A 10,571-nucleotide genomic window follows, 5' to 3' on the forward strand; every position below is an offset into this window, starting at 1 on the left:
AAGTATTTCTCTTGGGAAAATACATTTGTGTGTTGGGTTTGTGTGTTGCTGATTCCCTAGAGCCAGCTCCAGGTTTGAAGAAGGTGCAAACTACTGTGCATTAAAGAGGGGAGAATTTTGTAGGTCCAGGGTTCAGTTTTGCAGGGCATGGGGGTTTGGAGGATGGGAAGCATTCATGTGTGATAAAGGCCTCCCCAGGATCCCATATCTTCCTAACTCACAAACATTTGCTCACTCTCCTCTGTGTGTGTGTGTGTAACTCTATAACTCTATGGTAGTATACATTCAAGGCAAATAGAGACAACATGAACAGTTGCAGAAACAAGGGAATGCAGCTGATGTCTTGCTCACATTTTGGGGTTCTTCCTGTTATCCTCTGACAGTGGGTACAGCTGGAAATCAACTACTCTAGAATGTAGTCAGAAGTTCCTCATCATGGTGTCTGTCAAGCCAACCTGCCTTGGTGCCAGAGACTTGGAAAGAATTACAGACTAATCTAGGTTTTTAATATGGAAGCCAAAATCTTAAAAAAAAAAAAAAACCATTTGCAAATATAATTTAACAGTACTTAAAAAAAGGTTTTATTTATTTATTTGAGAGAGAGAGAGTGAGAAAGCAGGGGGGAGGGGCAGAGGGAGAGAGAATCCCAAGCAGGCTCCCTGCTGAGTGCAGAGCCGATGCAGGACCCCATCCCACAACCCTGAGATCATGATCTGAGCCGAAATCAAGAGTCAGACACTTAACTGACTGAGCCACCCAGGCGCCCCTAATTTAACAGTACTTTTAAATAATAATACAGATCAGCTAAGTGGAGTTCATCTCAGGAAAGCAAAAATGATTCAATATTAAGAAATCTATGGATATAATTCACATATGTATTAAAGAAGAAAAAATCATATTATCTCCATGGATGCCAAAAATTTTTACTACTTGCAGTACCCATTTATGATTTTAAAAACTATAGTAGAAGGGTTAAAATTTGCTCTTTTACATATGATTTTAAATATGTGTATGTCAAACAAAGTACCAGTTAACATCATATTTGATGCTAAAGACAACAGATCAATAAAGGAAAACAAACAACAGATGAAACTGACCAGGTACTCACTCTGATTCTTCCTTTAACCCCTTTCCCTCATAAAATCTTGTATTATTTTCACTTTGTCTTCTATTTTCCTCAATCCCTAAACAGGGATTGCTGGGATTTCCATTGCTCAGCAAACAAGAAGGTGAGTGGAAGGCAGCATGGAAAACTTACACCTGGGCTCCTTCTGTATATCTTTTTCACCTGCCTTTTTTCTATTGGGAGTATTAAGGTGATTTTTACAGGATTTTTCCCCCACTCACCTTCCTTCCTCTTATACTGTTTCTGGGGGTGGGCACTGGGATGAATTAGAAGCATCTAGAACCCTGCTCAGTCAAGAGGATAGTGGGAATCTTCTGCCTTTCTCTTTTTTTGATGGGATTTGTTTTTTTCCTCATTAAACTTTTGTTTTAATGGGTCTCAAAATTCTGTGACAGATTTTTGGTCAAGTTGTTTCCATTAAAAAGTACTGATTTTAAAAACTAATTACTTAAAATTGCCACACACAAACACACACAAAACAAATGGTCCATAAAACATTCTTCTTTCCTTCTGAAGGTTTTACAATGCATTTATCATTAACCAGTCTTTTACTATTAAACTTAAATGGCCAATTGACAAAACAGTTCTGAGACTGTTCTTCCAGCCCTGATGAAGACTGGGGTATATAATATTCACTTAGCCTTCTGAGCTTTCTGGGCACACTTGGTGACGATGTGGCCAACTCCAGCTGCCTTCTTGTCCCCTGCTTTGATGACACCCACAACAGCCATCTGTCTCATGTCACAAACAGCAAAACACCCCAGAGAAGGATAGTCAGAGAAGTTCTCAGCACACATAGGCTTGCCAAGAACCATATCAATGATGGCAGCATCATCAAATTTCAACAACTTGGGATCATCTTCCAACCTTTTTCCAGAACAACAACCAATCTTCTCCTTCAGCACAGCAAACCTGTGCTCAAGTAATGTGAGCTGTGTGACAATCCAGCACAGATGCATATCCAGCACTGATTTGGCCTGGATGGTTCAGGATAACCACCTGAGCCATGAAGCCAGCTACTTCCATGGGTGGGTCACATTTGTTGTGATGTGACCCACATTGCCACAACGAACATCTTTGACAGATACGTTCTTGACATTGAAGCCCACATTGTCCCCCGGAAGAACCTCACTCGAAGTTTCATGATGCATTTCGACAGAATCTACTTCAATTGTAACATTGACTAGAGCAAAGATGACCACCATGCCAGGTTTAAGAACACTAGTCTCGACTCAGCCCACAGGGACAGCACCAATACCACCAGTTTTGTAGACGTCCTGGAGACGCAGACACAAGAGCTTGTCAGTTGGACGAGCTGGTGGCAGAATGCAATCCAGAACTTCAAGCAATGTGGTTCCACTGGCATTGCCATCTTTATGGGTGATTTTCCATCCCTTGAACGAAGGCATGTTGGCACCATTCCAAACAGAAATTGGCACAGATGCTGCTGTTGGACTTGGAGCCAATTTTCTTAATGTAGGTGCTGACATCCTTAATGATTTCTTCGTATCTCTTCTGGCTGTAGGGTGGCTCAGTGGAATCCGTTCTGTTAACACCAATAATTAGTTGTTTTACACCCAGTGTGTAAGCCAGAAGGGCATGCTCACGGGTCTGCCCATTCTTGGAGATACCTGCTTCAAATCCACCAACACCAGTGGCAACAATCAGGACAGCACAGAAAGCCTGAGATGTGCCTGTAATCACGTTTTTGATAAAGTCTCTGTGTCCTGGGGCATCAATGATCGTCACGTAATACTTTGCTGGTCTCAAATTTCTGCAGGGAGACATCAATGGTGTTACCACGTTCATGTTCAACTTCCAGTTTATCCAAGACCCAGGTGTACTTGAAGTAGCCCTTTCCCATCCCAGCAGCCTCCTTCGCAAATTTTTCAATAGTTCTTTTGTCAATCCCACCACATTTGTAGATCAGATGACCAGTAGTGGTAGACTTCCTGAATCATCCAATGACGACAATGTTGATGTGAGTCTTTTCTTTCGCATTTTGTTTTAGGTTTAGTGGTGGTTTTCACAACACCTATGTTCTGGTGGCAAACCCACTGTGGAAAAGTTGATGTGAATTTTTAAAGATTGTGATGTGAGTGAGACAACTCCCCCTGCCCCCTGCACATACACCTTTTTTATTGCTACTGCATCATTTTTGCTGCTTTTAATACCCCCATTTTTGTGGTCATTAATTTTGAGGAGAGATGATCTTTCTGAACTCTCTGTCTCTTTTACCCTCAAGGTCTAGAATAGATACATAATTTAAAAAGAGAAATGGCAACTTTCGTAGGAGGGTGAAGGATCCGTGGATTAAGACCCTTTTCTATTTTATCTATAAAATGGGAACCCCTGGAGCCTGTAGTATCAGGTTGGCTATGAGCCTGACTATCAGTAAATGCAGAAACTCTTATCTAGGTGAGAAGATACCAGAAACCAGGTATGTTACTGGGGAATGCAGGACAGGAACTAGAGAGGGGCCTTTTTGTCCATCTTTAGAACTTGCCACAAAATGTGGCCGCAATGGGGGCCTCAAAGGCAGAGAAACAACAGAGATTTAAGAAGGAATTTATGGAGTCACACCTTCAGTGGTGGATTGAGTGGATTTAGAGCTGTCAGCCCACTGGTTCCTGTGGCAGAATGCCTGGAAACATTCAGATGGTGACTCGGCAGTAAAGAATGTTGTCAGGAATCATATGTCAGATTTCTAAACACACACTGACAGAAGGAGGAAAGACCTCTGCATATGTGTGAAACCAGAAGGACTTGTGCCACAGGCACAGGGCAGACGGGGAGCTACTGGAAGCAGTCTGTGAAATCGGGCTCTGTTGGAGCAAGTTACCAGGAAAGCAGAGCACTACTGAGGAAACAGAGAGAGGCCTCCTGTTTCCTCCTGATTCTGTCAAGGAAGCTAAATTCAAGAGGAGGAGAGGGCAGAAACAGGATCAAGAGGCTTCTGGGACCAAGATCTGGTAGTAGAGTGGTCAGATGTGGGCAGTGGAGTGGAAGCAGGCATAACCCAGGATGCTGAATTCTTGACCATAAACTTCTAGAGAGTGAGAATAGGCATGTCTCACTGCTGAGCAGGAGAGCCCTTAGAGCAAGTCCAAGGCCATGATCAAGACTATGCCCCACTTTTTCTCTAGTGTGGGGCCTTAAGTCATGGTTAGGGTTGTGATGACCAACAGGCCTTGGTAGGTCACAGCTGTTAGGAAAAGATTCAAGTTCATGGCTTTGGGGGACTCACTGAGTATGAAATGTACATCTCTGCATTGGCTGCAAAGAGGGTGGGCTTGTAGATTTTATATATATATAATATCTGTTTATCTATATATATAATATCTGTTTATATATAATATCTGTTTATCTACATATAATATCTGTTTATCTACATATGTAATATCTGTTCACCTATATATATATATCTATTTATATATAATATCTGTTTATCTATATATATAATATCTGTTCATCTATATATATAATATCTGTTCATCTATCTATATAATATCTATTTATCTATGTATCTATCTATCATCTATCTATCTATCTATCTATCTATCTATCTATCTATCTATCTATAAGATACTGTCCTTGTGGTAGAGTCCCTACTTTAGTCATGCAGATATCAAGGAGGGCAAAGGTGATTGAGCCAAAAAAGATCTCTTTGGCACCCTAGTCCTCTCCTCCTCTCTTGCAAAGGAAAAACCTTGGACACACTAGTTGAATAGTGGAGCAATTAGTGATGTCTGCAGGTGGCAGAGTGCTGGGGATGGAGTTGTATGTTTGCCTTGCATCAGGCTCTGGAGTAGTCAGAATAAAGGCTCCCAAAGCTGTTCACCCTAACCCCTGGAATCTGTGAGTATGTCACTTTACATGGGATTTTGCAGCTGTGATTAAGGACTTTGAGATGGGGAGTTTATCCTGGATCATCTGGGTGGGTCCAAAGTAATTGCAAGGTCCTTATAAGAGGGAGGCCTGAGGGTCAGAGTCAGAGAGAGAGATGCTACAACACTGGCTATGAAGATGGAGGAAGGGGCCACAAGCCAAGGAATGAAATGACCTCCAGAGGCTGGAAATGGCAAGGAAAGTCATTCTCCCCTAGAGCCTCCAGAAGGAATGCAGCCCTGCCATTTCATTTCAGACTTCTGACCTCCACCATTGAGATAATAAATCTCAATGTTGCTTTTAGCCACCCAGTCTGTGGTGATTTATTCCAGTGGCCATAGGGAACTCATATAGACTTCTACTCAGCCCTGCAAGAGGAAGTGTTCTTAACTATGGAGCCTCAGCCCAGGCCTACTGAATCCAAAACTCTAGGGAAACTGTGGTTTTAAAAGCTCTCCAGACAATTTTGATACCTAGCCAGGGATGAGAACTGCATCTGTAGAGGTTCTTTTCTTCCTCACCTGCCATTACTGGGGACTCAGGCCTCAGGGAATGTGCTTGGGGAGGGATTTATGCTGAACCAGGAACACAACCCTTTTGTGAAACAGAGAACATAATTTCAAGATACAGTAGGGGAACAAAAATTCTTTTTCCTATACTCTCTTTGATTCTCTGGTTGGGGGCCTATAAACTGGGCTGACAAAACACAAGTCAACACAAGAAAACCAAGCAGAAGTTCATTAGCATGTGCACCACCCTTACACCTGGAACACTCAGAGATGAGTAACTCAAAGGGGTGGTTAGAACTTGGGCTCATGCAGCATCTCAGCAAGGGAACACTAAAGTGTTAGAGAAGCAACAAGACAAAGGAAAAGAACCTTGAGTCTCTGGGGATCCCAACTGTGGGAAGGCACATTATGGAAAACTAATAGTAAATAAAAGCTTGTTAGTAAAGGTTGTTATGTAGACTTCTCTGGTGCTGTCTCCAGGCTGATTAAGGTCTAAAGTTGTCTTTAGTGATTGATTTTGGTCCTTACTAGTAGAGAGGGGAGGAGGATACCTTTGTAAATGTATGTCCTGCTTTTAGGCAAACGGGGGGCAGATAGCTTTTCTTGTATCTTCTTCTTCTCAGGTGTCTTCAGCTCAAAATAATCATTATGCAAAAGTGGCATATTTTGGGGTGACATGTTCTGACACCCTATAATACCTAATACCTTAACTATTTCCCATAATCCAGTATGATTCATCCATTTAAAAAAAAAGATTTATTTATTTGTCATTGAAAGAGTAAGAGAGAGCAAAAGGTGGGGGGGCAGCAGGCAGAGGGAGAAGAAGGCTCCCCACTGAGCAAGGAGCCTGATACAGGACTCAATCTCAGGACCCTGGGATCATGACCTGAGCCGAAGGCAGACACTTAACTGACTGAGTCACCCAGGCGTCCCAATTCATCCATTTTTTTGAACAATAAGAAGACACAATAAAAATAATTAAAATCTAAATTTTAACAATTTCAAATTCACCTTTTGTCTCAGATGCTATGAATTTTGGGGGGAGTTTAAGATTTAATTTATTTTTAGGAGAAAAAAATGTTACTGCTTGAAAGGAAAAGCTATAATATGTGAATAATAGGTATTAGAAAAAAAACAAAAATCCCAAGCAGATGTCTCCATTTTTCCTTCACACACCTTCCTCTGGGCACAGCACAGGTGAGAATATTCAGGGAGGTGCCACCAGGATTTCAATGTCTATCACAGTTATTTGTCCTTCTGCAAGGGATGAGCACAGATGTGATTCCAAAGAAAAATTCAAGGGTTTTCCTGTTGAATTGTCACAAAAGGTAAGTGCATTTCTTTCTATAGTTGTGCCTAGATTAGTGCCCAACTAAGAAGAGAATGCTTAATGGACTGATTAAAGAAAAATTTCATTTAAATAATCACTAGTTTTATGCCAATTCATAGATACAATGTAATGTTACCAATTTGTTTTTAAAAAGAGCTCCAGAAGAATATAAGCCAACTACTTAAGTAAATGCCCTATATTGCACCACAGAACAAAGAACATTGGACTTGATTAATCACAACATCTGTTGTATGAATTAATCTACCATGAAGAATTAATGGGAACGCCCTTCAAGAAGAACACCAAGGAGAGAAGAGATGAATAACCTGATTTACAAAAACAGGCGGTGGGCAGGGTTTGACCTACGGGCTCACTTTGCCAATCCCCATCCTAGAGCTAAGAATGTGGTTTAATTTTAAAACAATTCAGAGAAGTCAAAGGAATAATAAGTCAGGATATGTGAAAATTATATGAAATTCAAATTTCCGTGTCCATAAACAAAGTTTATTGGAGCTTGGTCATACCTGTTCATCTGTGTGTTGCCCATGGCTGCTTTTGCTGGACAATGGCAGCATTGAGTAGTCGTGACAGAGACTGCATGGTCCAGAGAGCCTGGAGCATCTACTATCTGCTTCTGGCTGACTATGTGAGTTAAAACTCAGCTCCCTACTTAGTAGTCATGTCACCTTGGACAAGTCCCTCTAAGCCTTAATTCTTTATCTGTAAACATGCAGGTCAACGCTAGGGTCCAAGTGGGGAGCATTCAATAAGAGGTAAAGATCTCTTGGGGACTTGCACGTAGATGAATCCTTATTGGATCATTTCCCCTAGTCATGTTAAAATAAAGATATCTCAGGATCCTTGGAGCTTAAAATCAAGTGTCCTCTGATCAGACCTCTGAGCTGATTTCTTTTGGGAACTTGGGAAGCCTAAGAATGAAAAAACAAGAATAAGCCATGGTAAAATGGGAAAAATAAAGAGTTTGGAGTTGGAAGTTTTGATCCTCAGAATCCTCATTTGTCAAATGAGATGTAAAACATTATACAAATATATAGCATTGCCAGAGTAATGTATTTGGAGCATACTTATACTAAAAAATTATTTGTTTATTTTATCAGAAATCTAAATTTTACTGGGTCCACTGTATTTTTATTTGCTAAATCTGTCAACCTTATAAACAAACCTTAGTAATTTTTTAAAAATTTCTAAATATAATCTTTACTAAGAAATATATTCTATCAGTCTATCGTTTCCCCCCAGGCCTTCCTATGAAAAAATTACCCTGCTTTGTGTTATAAAAGGGGGCCAAGAATGTGTAATTTTAGAACCTACTAAAATTTGCAAACTGACAGCTAGAGGGAGCCAAACTGATAAAGAAACAGAAATGACACCCTATATCCTGGGCTGATTAGTCTTCCTGCACAGTTTCAAAAGGAGCCCTATGTGAGAATTAATCACTTTTCTGAAAAGTGTATGTTTTTTATCTTCTTGAACTAATATAATTAACACATTCGATGTCTAAAAAAGGTAACAAACAACAAATGGGTTTCAACAAAAGGAAACCTTTTCCATTTCCCCCCGGGAGGAGATGGGGGTGCAGCGGGGAGTAGAGCACAGACTCACATGAAATACATGAATTCCAAAGTCTAAGACTGATTACGTAATGCATTTAACCTAACATTATAAACAAGAATCTAATCTGAGAGATGGTTTAGTGAGTCTGAAACAGCACAGGAATCTCCCAAATGACTCCTCTCAGCCGCGGAGATGTCATCCTCCCCAGTGGTTCTCTCATTAAAGGGGAAATCTTAGCACACATTAGCCTTGCTGTTGCTCCCCAGATCTGAAAGAGAAAGGATTTTTCTATTTTCCCTTTCCTTTTCAAGGGATTCCCTTACACTCTGGTTTAAAGTAAAGTTGTTCTACTTTTAAATTTTTCAAATGATCATCCATTGTTCAAAATTATGTGCTTGTAATAATCTATAAGTCAGCCACATTTGCTTCTTGAAACGAAAATAGAGAGTATTTGGAATTTAGAAAGTCCTTTCTCTTTGAAAACCTGTTTTGTAAGCCTATGATCTTCAAAATTCTCAAAAGCAAAGACTAGACTGCAAAAAATATGTAATATATTCTCTTAGCCTTTCTGCTATAAGACCGACCATCTGACCTGAGGCAAATGGATGCTGCCAACAGAAGAGAGGGAGGTCATATACCTGGAGGTACAAGGAGAAAAACACATCATGTATTTTAAAGGTAATATCCATTACAGTGATTATTCAGCACCAAAGTCAACCCAGCTTTATCAAGTATTTCTTACACCTGATGTTTACCCAATAGGTATTCATATACAAGCAAATAGTTCCTAAGTTCTCGCACATATAATCTCAAGTAAGATGTACAAATGTCCCTATTATTTGGAGGTCATTCAATGCTCCACAAACATTGGAACAAACAAATGGAAAATACTTCTCCATGCCTGAAGTAAAAGTATAGTAGAAGATTAACTAGGAATCTAAATGGAAAAATAATTTTTCTTTTTTTTTTTTAAGATTCTATTTATTTATTTGACACACAGAGAGAGAGAGAGATCATAAGTGGATGGGGGGGGGCAGAGGGAGAGGGAGAAGCAGGCTCCCGGTGGAGCAGGGAGCCTGATGCGGGGCTCGATCCCAGGACCCTGGGATCATGACCTGAGCTGAAGGCAGATGCTTAACTGACTGAGACACCCAGGCGCCCCGGAAAAATAATTTTTCTAAAAGAATTTTTCAAATGATCATTCATTGTTAAAAATGATGTCACTGAAATAATGAAAGAACTCTTGATTGGGGGCAGGTGCATGGTGATCATGCCATCTGCTGGATGACTGGTTAATGTCGGACAATGCTGTGTGCACGCTGGGAACCAGGTGATGGGCAGGACAGCCATCTTGCTAGTAACCCAGGAGCTGGAATAATGATATCTTGGGAGTTATTAACTGTTTTAAAAGATTGACTAGCAATTTGTAAGTATATAGTAAACATCTGTGGAAATAAAGACCAACAAAATGAGAAAAGCAAAAACTATTTATTGTGAGCTTGCTATAGTAAGGGAGACAGCCTCAGTCCCTTATGATTTGGCGGGGACTCAAAGGCAGGCAGAGGAGTGGGCAAGCTTTATAAAGTGCACAAAGGGGAGGCTTCAGGAATGCCCTATTGGAGCCTGTTGGCAGGGGGAGGCTGTAGGAAGGCTAACTAGAAGCAGGGCATCCTAGGTGACTGGTTAGGGGTGCCTATTTGGCTTTCTCTGGTTGGTCATAAATTGGAAACAGGGACAAAACTTAGGGAAGCTGTCAGTCATTAATCAAGTCCTGGCCATTTTAGGCTGATTGTTATAGAAGTTATTGTTTAGCTTCCTGCATTGTCGGAGATAGCAATCTTGTTCCCTGTAAGTCTGATTTATAGCAGGCTGGCTTCCTGGGTTGTTTATTGTGGCTAAGAGGTTGGTTTCCTAGGCAGGTTGCTGCATGTTGTGGGTCAAAGTTTTATTTTCATACATGGTCTGGCCGTTGCCCATTTGTATATTCAGTCTCTCATATCCCATTCTTTAATCCATATAACGGAAAGAAAAACTAATCAAACACACCCAAAAGGTGTTGGTGATAGGTCAATTTTAACATTTTAATCATCATGCTCTTTTAGAATTAAGATATTTAAACTTCAGATATATTCTTTTTTTTTTT

General features: G+C 40.5%; 1 pseudogene; it reads right to left on the reverse strand.

Annotated features, from left to right (window-relative positions):
• Nucleotides 1–975: 975 nt before the first annotated feature.
• LOC102726501 (elongation factor 1-alpha 1 pseudogene) lies at nucleotides 976–3,217 on the reverse strand (annotated as a pseudogene).
• Between the last annotated feature and the right edge of the window lie 7,354 nt (nucleotides 3,218–10,571).

This window comes from Leptonychotes weddellii, chromosome 5, assembly GCF_054177405.1.
Source record: "Leptonychotes weddellii isolate Sample4059 chromosome 5, ASM5417740v2, whole genome shotgun sequence".
In the NCBI taxonomy this organism is placed as follows: Eukaryota; Metazoa; Chordata; class Mammalia; order Carnivora; family Phocidae; genus Leptonychotes; species Leptonychotes weddellii.